Here is a 9909-nt window from a genome sequence, read left to right on the forward strand (position 1 = left end):
CTTTACTCTGTATCTAACCCATGCTATACCCGCCCTGGGAGTGTTTGATGGGACAGTGTAGAGGGAGCTTTACTCTGTATCTAACCCGTGCTGTACCCGCCCTGGGAGTGTTTGATGGGACAGTTTAGACGGAGCTTTACTCTGTATCTAACCCATGCTATACCCGCCCTGGGAGTGTTTGATGGGACAGTGTAGAGGGAGCTTTACTCTGTATCTAACCCGTGCTGTACCCGCCCTGGGAGTGTTTAATGGGGCAGTGTAGAGGGAGCTTTACTCTGTATCTAACCCATGCTATACCCGCCCTGGGAGTGTTTGATGGGACAGTGTAGAGGGAGCTTTACTCTGTATCTAACCCGTGCTGTACCTGCCCTGGTAGTGTTTGATGGGACAGTGTAGAGGGTGCTTTACTCTGTATCTAACCCATGCTATACCCGCCCTGGGAGTGTTTGATGGGGCAGTGTAGAGGGAGCTTTACTCTGTATCTAACCCATGCTATACCCGCCCTGGGAGTGTTTGATGGGGCAGTGTAGAGGGAGCTTTACTCTGTATCTAACCCGTGCTGTACCCGCCCTGGGAGTGTTTGATGGGGCAGTGTAGAGGGAGCTTTACTCTGTATCTAACCCATGCTATACCCGCCCTGGGAGTGTTTGATGGGGCAGTGTAGAGGGAGCTTTACTCTGTATCTAACCCATGCTATACCCGCCCTGGGAGTGTTTGATGGGGCAGTGTAGAGGGAGCTTTACTCTGTATCTAACCCATGCTATACCCGCCCTGGGAGTGTTTGATGGGGCAGTGTAGAGAGAGCTTTACTCTGTATCTAACCCGTGCTGTACCCGCCCTGGGAGTGTTTGATGGGGCAGTGTAGAGGGAGCTTAACTCTGTATCTAACCTGTGCTGTACCTGCCCTGGGAGTGTTTGATGGGACAGTGTAGAGGGAGCTTTACTCTGTATCTAACACGTGCTGTACCTGCCCTGGGAGTGTTTGATGGGACAGTGTAGAGGGAGCTTTACTCTGTATCTAACCTGTGCTGTACCTGCCCTGGGAGTGTTTGATGGGACAGTGTAGAGGGAGCTTTACTCTGTATCTAACACGTGCTGTACCCGCCCTGGGAGTGTTTGATGGGGCAGTGTAGAGGGAGCTTTACTCTGTATCTAACCTGTGCTGTACCCGCCCTGGGAGTGTTTGATGGGGCAGTGTAGAGGGAGCTTTACTCTGTATCTAACCCATGCTATACCCGCCCTGGGAGTGTTTGATGGGGCAGTGTAGAGGGATCTTTACTCTGTATCTAACCCATGCTATACCCGCCCTGGGAGTGTTTGATGGGGCAGTGTAGAGGGAGCTTTACTCTGTATCTAACCCGTGCTATACCCGCCCTGGGAGTGTTTGATGGGACAGTGTAGAGTGAGCTTTACTCTGTATCTAACCTGTGCTGTACCCGCCCTGGGAGTGTTTGATGGGGCAGTGTAGAGGGAGCTTTACTCTGTATCTAACCTGTGCTGTACCTGCCCTGGGAGTGTTTGATGGGACAGTGTAGAGGGAGCTTTACTCTGTATCTAACCTGTGCTGTACCTGCCCTGGGAGTGTTTGATGGGGCAGTGTAGAGGGAGCTTTACTCTGTATCTAACCCATGCTATACCCGCCCTGGGAGTGTTTGATGGGGCAGTGTAGAGGGAGCTTTACTCTGTATCTAACCTGTGCTGTACCTGCCCTGGGAGTGTTTGATGGGGCAGTGTAGAGGGAGCTTTACTCTGTATCTAACCCATGCTATACCCGCCCTGGGAGTGTTTGATGGGACAGTGTAGAGGGAGCTTTACTCTGTATCTAACCCATGCTGTACCTGCCCTGGGAATGTTTGATGGGACAGTGTAGAGGGAGCTTTACTCTGTATCTAACCCATGCTGTACCCGCCCTGGGAGTGTTTGATGGGGCAGTGTAGAGGGAGCTTTACTCTGTATCTAACCCGTGCTGTACCCGCCCTGGGAGTGTTTGATGGGACAGTTTAGACGGAGCTTTACTCTGTATCTAACCCATGCTATACCCGCCCTGGGAGTGTTTGATGGGACAGTGTAGAGGGAGCTTTACTCTGTATCTAACCCGTGCTGTACCCGCCCTGGGAGTGTTTAATGGGGCAGTGTAGAGGGAGCTTTACTCTGTATCTAACCCATGCTATACCCGCCCTGGGAGTGTTTGATGGGACAGTGTAGAGGGAGCTTTACTCTGTATCTAACCCGTGCTGTACCTGCCCTGGTAGTGTTTGATGGGACAGTGTAGAGGGTGCTTTACTCTGTATCTAACCCATGCTATACCCGCCCTGGGAGTGTTTGATGGGGCAGTGTAGAGGGAGCTTTACTCTGTATCTAACCCATGCTATACCCGCCCTGGGAGTGTTTGATGGGGCAGTGTAGAGGGAGCTTTACTCTGTATCTAACCCGTGCTGTACCCGCCCTGGGAGTGTTTGATGGGGCAGTGTAGAGGGAGCTTTACTCTGTATCTAACCCATGCTATACCCGCCCTGGGAGTGTTTGATGGGGCAGTGTAGAGGGAGCTTTACTCTGTATCTAACCCATGCTATACCCGCCCTGGGAGTGTTTGATGGGGCAGTGTAGAGGGAGCTTTACTCTGTATCTAACCCATGCTATACCCGCCCTGGGAGTGTTTGATGGGGCAGTGTAGAGAGAGCTTTACTCTGTATCTAACCCGTGCTGTACCCGCCCTGGGAGTGTTTGATGGGGCAGTGTAGAGGGAGCTTAACTCTGTATCTAACCTGTGCTGTACCTGCCCTGGGAGTGTTTGATGGGACAGTGTAGAGGGAGCTTTACTCTGTATCTAACACGTGCTGTACCTGCCCTGGGAGTGTTTGATGGGACAGTGTAGAGGGAGCTTTACTCTGTATCTAACCTGTGCTGTACCTGCCCTGGGAGTGTTTGATGGGACAGTGTAGAGGGAGCTTTACTCTGTATCTAACACGTGCTGTACCCGCCCTGGGAGTGTTTGATGGGGCAGTGTAGAGGGAGCTTTACTCTGTATCTAACCTGTGCTGTACCCGCCCTGGGAGTGTTTGATGGGGCAGTGTAGAGGGAGCTTTACTCTGTATCTAACCCATGCTATACCCGCCCTGGGAGTGTTTGATGGGGCAGTGTAGAGGGATCTTTACTCTGTATCTAACCCATGCTATACCCGCCCTGGGAGTGTTTGATGGGGCAGTGTAGAGGGAGCTTTACTCTGTATCTAACCCGTGCTATACCCGCCCTGGGAGTGTTTGATGGGACAGTGTAGAGTGAGCTTTACTCTGTATCTAACCTGTGCTGTACCCGCCCTGGGAGTGTTTGATGGGGCAGTGTAGAGGGAGCTTTACTCTGTATCTAACCTGTGCTGTACCTGCCCTGGGAGTGTTTGATGGGACAGTGTAGAGGGAGCTTTACTCTGTATCTAACCTGTGCTGTACCTGCCCTGGGAGTGTTTGATGGGGCAGTGTAGAGGGAGCTTTACTCTGTATCTAACCCATGCTATACCCGCCCTGGGAGTGTTTGATGGGGCAGTGTAGAGGGAGCTTTACTCTGTATCTAACCTGTGCTGTACCTGCCCTGGGAGTGTTTGATGGGGCAGTGTAGAGGGAGCTTTACTCTGTATCTAACCCATGCTATACCCGCCCTGGGAGTGTTTGATGGGACAGTGTAGAGGGAGCTTTACTCTGTATCTAACCCATGCTGTACCTGCCCTGGGAATGTTTGATGGGACAGTGTAGAGGGAGCTTTACTCTGTATCTAACCCATGCTGTACCCGCCCTGGGAGTGTTTGATGGGGCAGTGTAGAGGGAGCTTTACTCTGTATCTAACCCATGCTATACCCGCCCTGGGAGTGTTTGATGGGGCAGTGTAGAGGGAGCTTTACTCTGTATCTAACCCATGCTATACCCGCCCTGGGAGTGTTTGATGGGGCAGTGTAGAGGGAGCTTTACTCTGTATCTAACCCATGCTATACCCGCCCTGGGAGTGTTTGATGGGACAGTGTAGAGGGAGCTTTACTCTGTATCTAACCCATGCTGTACCTGCCCTGGGAATGTTTGATGGGACAGTGTAGAGGGAGCTTTACTCTGTATCTAACCTGTGCTGTACCCGCCCTGGGAGTGTTTGATGGGACAGTGTAGAGGGAGCTTTACTCTGTATCTAACCTGTGCTGTACCTACCCTGGGAATGTTCGATGGGACAGTGTAGAGGGAGCTTTACTCTGTATCTAACCCGTGCTGTACCTGCCCTGGGAGTGTTTGATGGGACAGTGTAGAGGGAGCTTTACTCTGTATCTAACCTGTGCTGTACCTACCCTGGGAGTGTTTGATGGGACAGTGTAGAGGGAGCTTTACTCTGTATCTAACCTGTGCTGTACCTGCCCTGGGAATGTTTGATGGGACAGTGTAGAGGGAGCTTTACTCTGTATCTAACCCGTGCTGTACCTACCCTGGGAGTGTTTGTTGGGACAGTGTAGAGGGATCTTTACTCTGTATCTAACTCGTGCTGTACCTGCCCTGGGAGTGTTTGATGGGACAGTGTAGAGGGATCTTTACTCAGTCTCTAACCTGTGCTGTACCTGCCCTGGGAGTGTTTGATGGGACAGTGTAGAGGGAGCTTTACTCTGTATCTAACCCGTGCTGTACCTGCCCTGGGAATGTTTGATGGGACAGTGTAGAGGGAGCTTTACTCTGTATCTAACCCCGTGCTGTACCTGCCCTGGGAGTGTTTGATGGGACATTGTAGAGGGAGCTTTACTCTGTATCTAACCCGTGCTGTACCTGCCCTGGGAGTGTTTGATGGGGCAGTGTAGAGGGAGCTTTACTCTGTATCTAACCCGTGCTGTACCTGCCCTGGGAGTGTTTGATGGGACATTGTAGAGGGAGCTTTACTCTGTATCTAACCCGTGCTGTACCTGCCCTGGGAGTGTTTGATGGGGCAGTGTAGAGCGAGCTTTACTCTGTATCTAACCCGTGCTGTACCTGCCCTGGGAGTGTTTGCTGGAACAGTGTAGAGGGAGCTTTACTCTGTATCTAACCCGTGCTGTACCTGCCCTGGCCGTGTTTGCTGGGACAGTGTAGAGGGAGCTTTACTCAGTCTCTAACCTGTGCTGTACCTACCCTGGGAATGTTTCATGGGATAGTATAAAAGAAAGAAAGATGTGCATTTCTATAGCGCCTTTCACAACCTCAGGACATCCCAAAGCCAATTAAGTACTTTTGAAGTGTAGTTACTGTTGTAAGGTAGGTAAGGTAGCAGCCAATGTGTGAACAGCAAGCTCCCACAAAACAGCAATGAAATAATGACCAGAGAATCTGTTTTATTGATATTGGTTGAGGGATGAATATTGATCAGGACACTGGGGAGAACTCCCCTGCTCTTCCTCAAAATCATGAGATGGCAGACGGGGTCTCAGTTTAACATTCCATCCGAAAGACAGCACCTCCGGCAGTGCAGCGCTCCCTCAGTACTGGCACTGGGAGCGTCAGGCTGGATTTCTGTACTCAAGTCTCTGGAGTGGGGCTTTAACCCACAATATTCTGACTCGGAGGCGAGAGAGTGCTGCCCACTGTGGCCCACCCGACATTGGGCCTGATTAACATCAGAGCTGCAGACACCTGCTGGACACCCCAAGGAAGCTCCTTCGGAGAAGACCTCTGAAGATGGTTTACGAGAGATTAATCATTCTAACCGGTCCCTTTGCAATTCTCCTTGCTGATCTTGAGAAAAACCGCCTCTTCAAAATAAGCATCCATCCTTCTTCCACAGTGAACACAGATTACAGTCTTTGAAGGATTTACATAAACAGCTGTATATCATCCCCCTACACTACAGCAGGATAACTGAAGTGACTAACAAAAAGCGTTCTGGTATTTTATGCTGATAATTCCTTTGAAGAACAGACACTTTCCTTTGAAATTCAGTGTGCTAAACAAAGGAGATGAACAGATCAAAACCAGCACTGTTTGCAACCTTTAAGCACAAAGTCACTGAAAATGTCCTCTTGGGTCGATAATGAAGATTATTAATATGCATCCCCCGGGTTTGGGTAATTCAACCCAGGCTAGACATTAGACACATTCAAATTATACTTGGCTCAAAGCATCTTTAGTATTAATTGATTTTCTGACCCTAAGCTCCAGAATTTCCTTTCTAAACCTCTCTGCCTCTCTACCTCTCTCTCTCCTCCTTTAAGACGCTCCTTAAAACCTTACCTGTCTGACCAAGCTTTTGGCCATCTACTTCATCTAAGTAGATGTGGCTCGGTGTCAAATTGTGTTTGATGATCGCTCCTGTGAAGCGCCTTGGGACGTTTTACTTAAAGGCGCCACATAAATGCAAGTTGTTGTTGACCTAAAGTAAAGAAAGACTTGCATTTCTATAGTGCCTTTCACGACATCCCGCAGCGCCTTACAGCCAATGAAATACTTTGTGAAGTGTAGTCACTGCTGTAACGTATGGAATCGCGGCAGCCAATTTGCGCACAGCAAGCTCCCACAAACAGCAATTTGATAATGACCAGATAATCTTGCTTTTAGTGGTGTTGGTTGAGGGATCAATATTGGCCAGGACACCGGGGAGAACTCCCCCCCCTGCTCTTCTTCAAAGTAGTGCTAGTGGGATCCTTTGGTCCGCCTGAGAGAGCAGGCGGGGCCTCAGTTTAACGTCTCATCCAAAAGACGGCATCTCTCCCTCAGTGGAGTATCAAGCTCTGGATTACATGTTTCAAGTTGCTGGACCGGGGGCTCGAACCCCGAGATCTTCTGACTCAGAGGCAAGAGTACCACCAACTGAGCCACAGTGAGACTGAAAAAATGTCTCACGCAGAGAGTTACAATGAAAGATATTTGAACAGATTTGGACAATGGAGATGATATCATTCATCGAGTGGCAATGGGTTACATTGTGCAGTCAGTGACAATGAAAGGTACCTCTCACAAAGAACTAAATGAGAGATGTTCATACAGGAATGAGAGTTAGGATGTGTCATTGGGAGAGTGACAATGAGAGATTTGTCATGCAGAGAATTACCAAGTATTTACAGCACAGAAACAGGCCATTCGGCCCAACAGGTCTATGCCGGTATTTACGCTCCACCCGAGCATGTGATGAGAATGATAGTGATAGGTGTCTCATACTTCGGCAGTAAGAGATGACTCACTCAGAGAGTGGCAATGAGATTTAAGATGTGCCGGATAGAAAGTAACAATGAGAGTTGTAGCACCTAGAGAATCTCACCACATTTTAGGAAAGTTGTGAAGGCCCTTGAGAGGGTGCAGAGGAGATTTACCAGAATGGTTTCGGGGATGGGGGAATCTTAGCTACAAGGACAGATTGGAGAAGCTGGATTTGTTTTCATTAGAGCAAAGGAGGTTGAGGGGTGATTTGATAGAGGTGTACAAGATTATGACAGGTTTGGATAGGCTAGACGGGGAAAGGCTGTTCCCACTAGTTGATGGTTCAAGGACTAGGGGACACAGATTTAAGGTTTTAGGCAAAAGATACAGGGGGGATGTGAGGAAAACCTTTTTTACGCAGCGAGTGGTGACGACCTGGAACTCGCTGCCGACGGAAGTGGTGGAAGCGGAGACACTCAATGTTTTCAAGGGGCGACTGGATAGGCACTTGAGGGAAATAAACTTGCAGGGCTACGGGGATAGAGCGGGGGAATGGGACTGACTGGATTGCTCTACAGAGAGCCGGCACGGACTCAATGGGCTGAATGGCCTCCTTCTGCGCCGTTATGACTCTATGGCCTAGAAATTCAGTGGGCCTTGCGCCCACTTAGCGCCTAAAGAGGTCTTTTGCGCCGGCGGGGTGGTAGCGCGGAAATTGAGTGCAGCGGTATTGGCGGCGGTAGCCGTTAGCGCTGCGCCGGGACCGATGACGTCATCGGTGTGCGCGGTGGCCCGTAACGCCCCGAAACCGCGCCGATCCCCATATTTATTTGCGGCCGCCTCCTCCGAAGCGGGCACAAACAGCGACCAGAAAACGGGGCCGTCCTGCTGCCATAGTGGGGCGCTTTAAAGCGGAAGGTGCGGCCAGCCGCTTTTTCGGCGGCCGCCTGCCCGCACCTCCTTCCCCGGCCTCCTCCACCCCCCCCCGCGGCATTGCCGGCTGGTTTCCGTGGAGCCCGGCACTTCTCCGTTGTGCCGGGCTCTTTTGCCGGCACTCGCGATCGGGGCTCTGGCCGTTGCAGGCACCTTCCCCTTAAGAGAAGGAGGAGGCCTGCAGTACCGCAGCCTGCCGCACCGCATCGGGTGGCGCTGCGGCAACTAGCGCGCCGATATTCAGTTGCAGCGCCCCAAACGGAGGCGGGCACACCCTGGTATAGCGCCCGCTTCCGAATTGGGGCGCAGAAGACGAATATACGGCGTGCGCTAATGCCTCCCCGCCCAGCGCTAACTTTTGGGCGCGAGCGAGCTGCCCGCGCCCAAGTGAATTTCTAGGCCTATGTGTCATACAAAGAGGGACAATGCGTGATAGAGAAGGTGGCAGATTAAGGTGTAGCAGGCGAAGAGTGGCAATGGGAGGTACATATGAGAGATGCACTGGGCTACCCCAATCTTGAGCGATAGCGCACAACGGGCAATAACGAATTGACTTCAACGGAAAAGAAAATCAGGTGGGGTGTAAAACGGGCGGCCGATTCGCTGCCCCCCATTTTGCACTGCCGCCCAAGGCCAATTTCACCCCCACTATATCTGGTTCAGATCACACGGGGTGACGTACGAAAACTACTAGGCACTTGGTCTAAGCGTTAAACAAAGCTTTAATCAACTGTTTTACAACATGGAGGTCTAGTTGTGTCCTTCACTAGTTCCTGTTAAGAATGTCCTGCGCAAGCTGGGCCCGTGCCCGAGTATTTATACTCTCCCTGGACAGCGCCACCCGTAGGCCACTCAGTATTATTTCATAAGTCTTTCTTCCATGAATGACTGATTCATGTCACGGGGGACCGACTCTTCCACCCTGGAGTACGCTATTGTATCGTTACATACTGAGGATTACGAGACACACCTGCACTAAAACAGATTATCTGATCGGAATCACATTGCTGTTTGTGGGAGCTTGCTGTGCGCAAATTGGTCGGCGCGTTTCCCACATTACAACAGTGACTGCACTTCAAAAACTACTTAGTTGGCTGTAAAGCGCTTTGGGACGCCCTGAGGTCGTGAAAGGCGCTATGGAAATGCAAGTCTGTCTTTTTCTTTTCACACGTAAGATGCTCAGACCGGCTTACGGGAGTGATTGTCACCTCTGTACCCGAGAGGAGATCCAACGCCAACCCCTTAAACTTTTAACAGTTCAGACTATTGCTAAACGGCTGGGTTATGCTAAGGTCCAGTTAGACATTGGGCAGTGTGGGCACACCCTGAATGTAGGGTGGTCAGATCCAATGATCCCCTCGAAGCTGCGCAGTAACGGGCAAAGGTCCCCGCGCAGGCCGCTCACCGGCTTCTCCACGGTAAACGCCGGGCATTGGGCTGAAATTTAAAGGGGCCGCCCACTGAGAGAATCAGGCCGCGCAGAACAAAGTGCGGCTCACGGGAGGAACATTGGTCAGATCCCCTTACGGGAGTGACGAGCACTGCTGTACTGGAGAGGAGATCTGAGGCAGTACCTTAGATGATACAAGTTTCAAAGTCAACGAAGTGTGGCGTGGGTTGATCCAGGTCAGGATTTCACCATCACTTGTCTGTGGACAGACTCAAATAGTGCATGTTTATGTGCGTGTGTGTGTGCATAACGTATGTGTATGTGCTCCTGTGTTGGCAACTCAGTGTTACAGGTTAGCAAGACTTTTGGTAATACCATATTACCCTGAAAGAGCTTCACGTAAAATCAATTACTTATTAAGTTGGCAACACACCCTATGAACAGCAATGAGAGCAATGACCA

This window comes from Somniosus microcephalus, chromosome 4 (genome assembly GCF_052327205.1).
Source record: "Somniosus microcephalus isolate GS21.2 chromosome 4, FLI_Smic_1.0, whole genome shotgun sequence".
Classification (NCBI taxonomy): domain Eukaryota; kingdom Metazoa; phylum Chordata; class Chondrichthyes; order Squaliformes; family Somniosidae; genus Somniosus; species Somniosus microcephalus.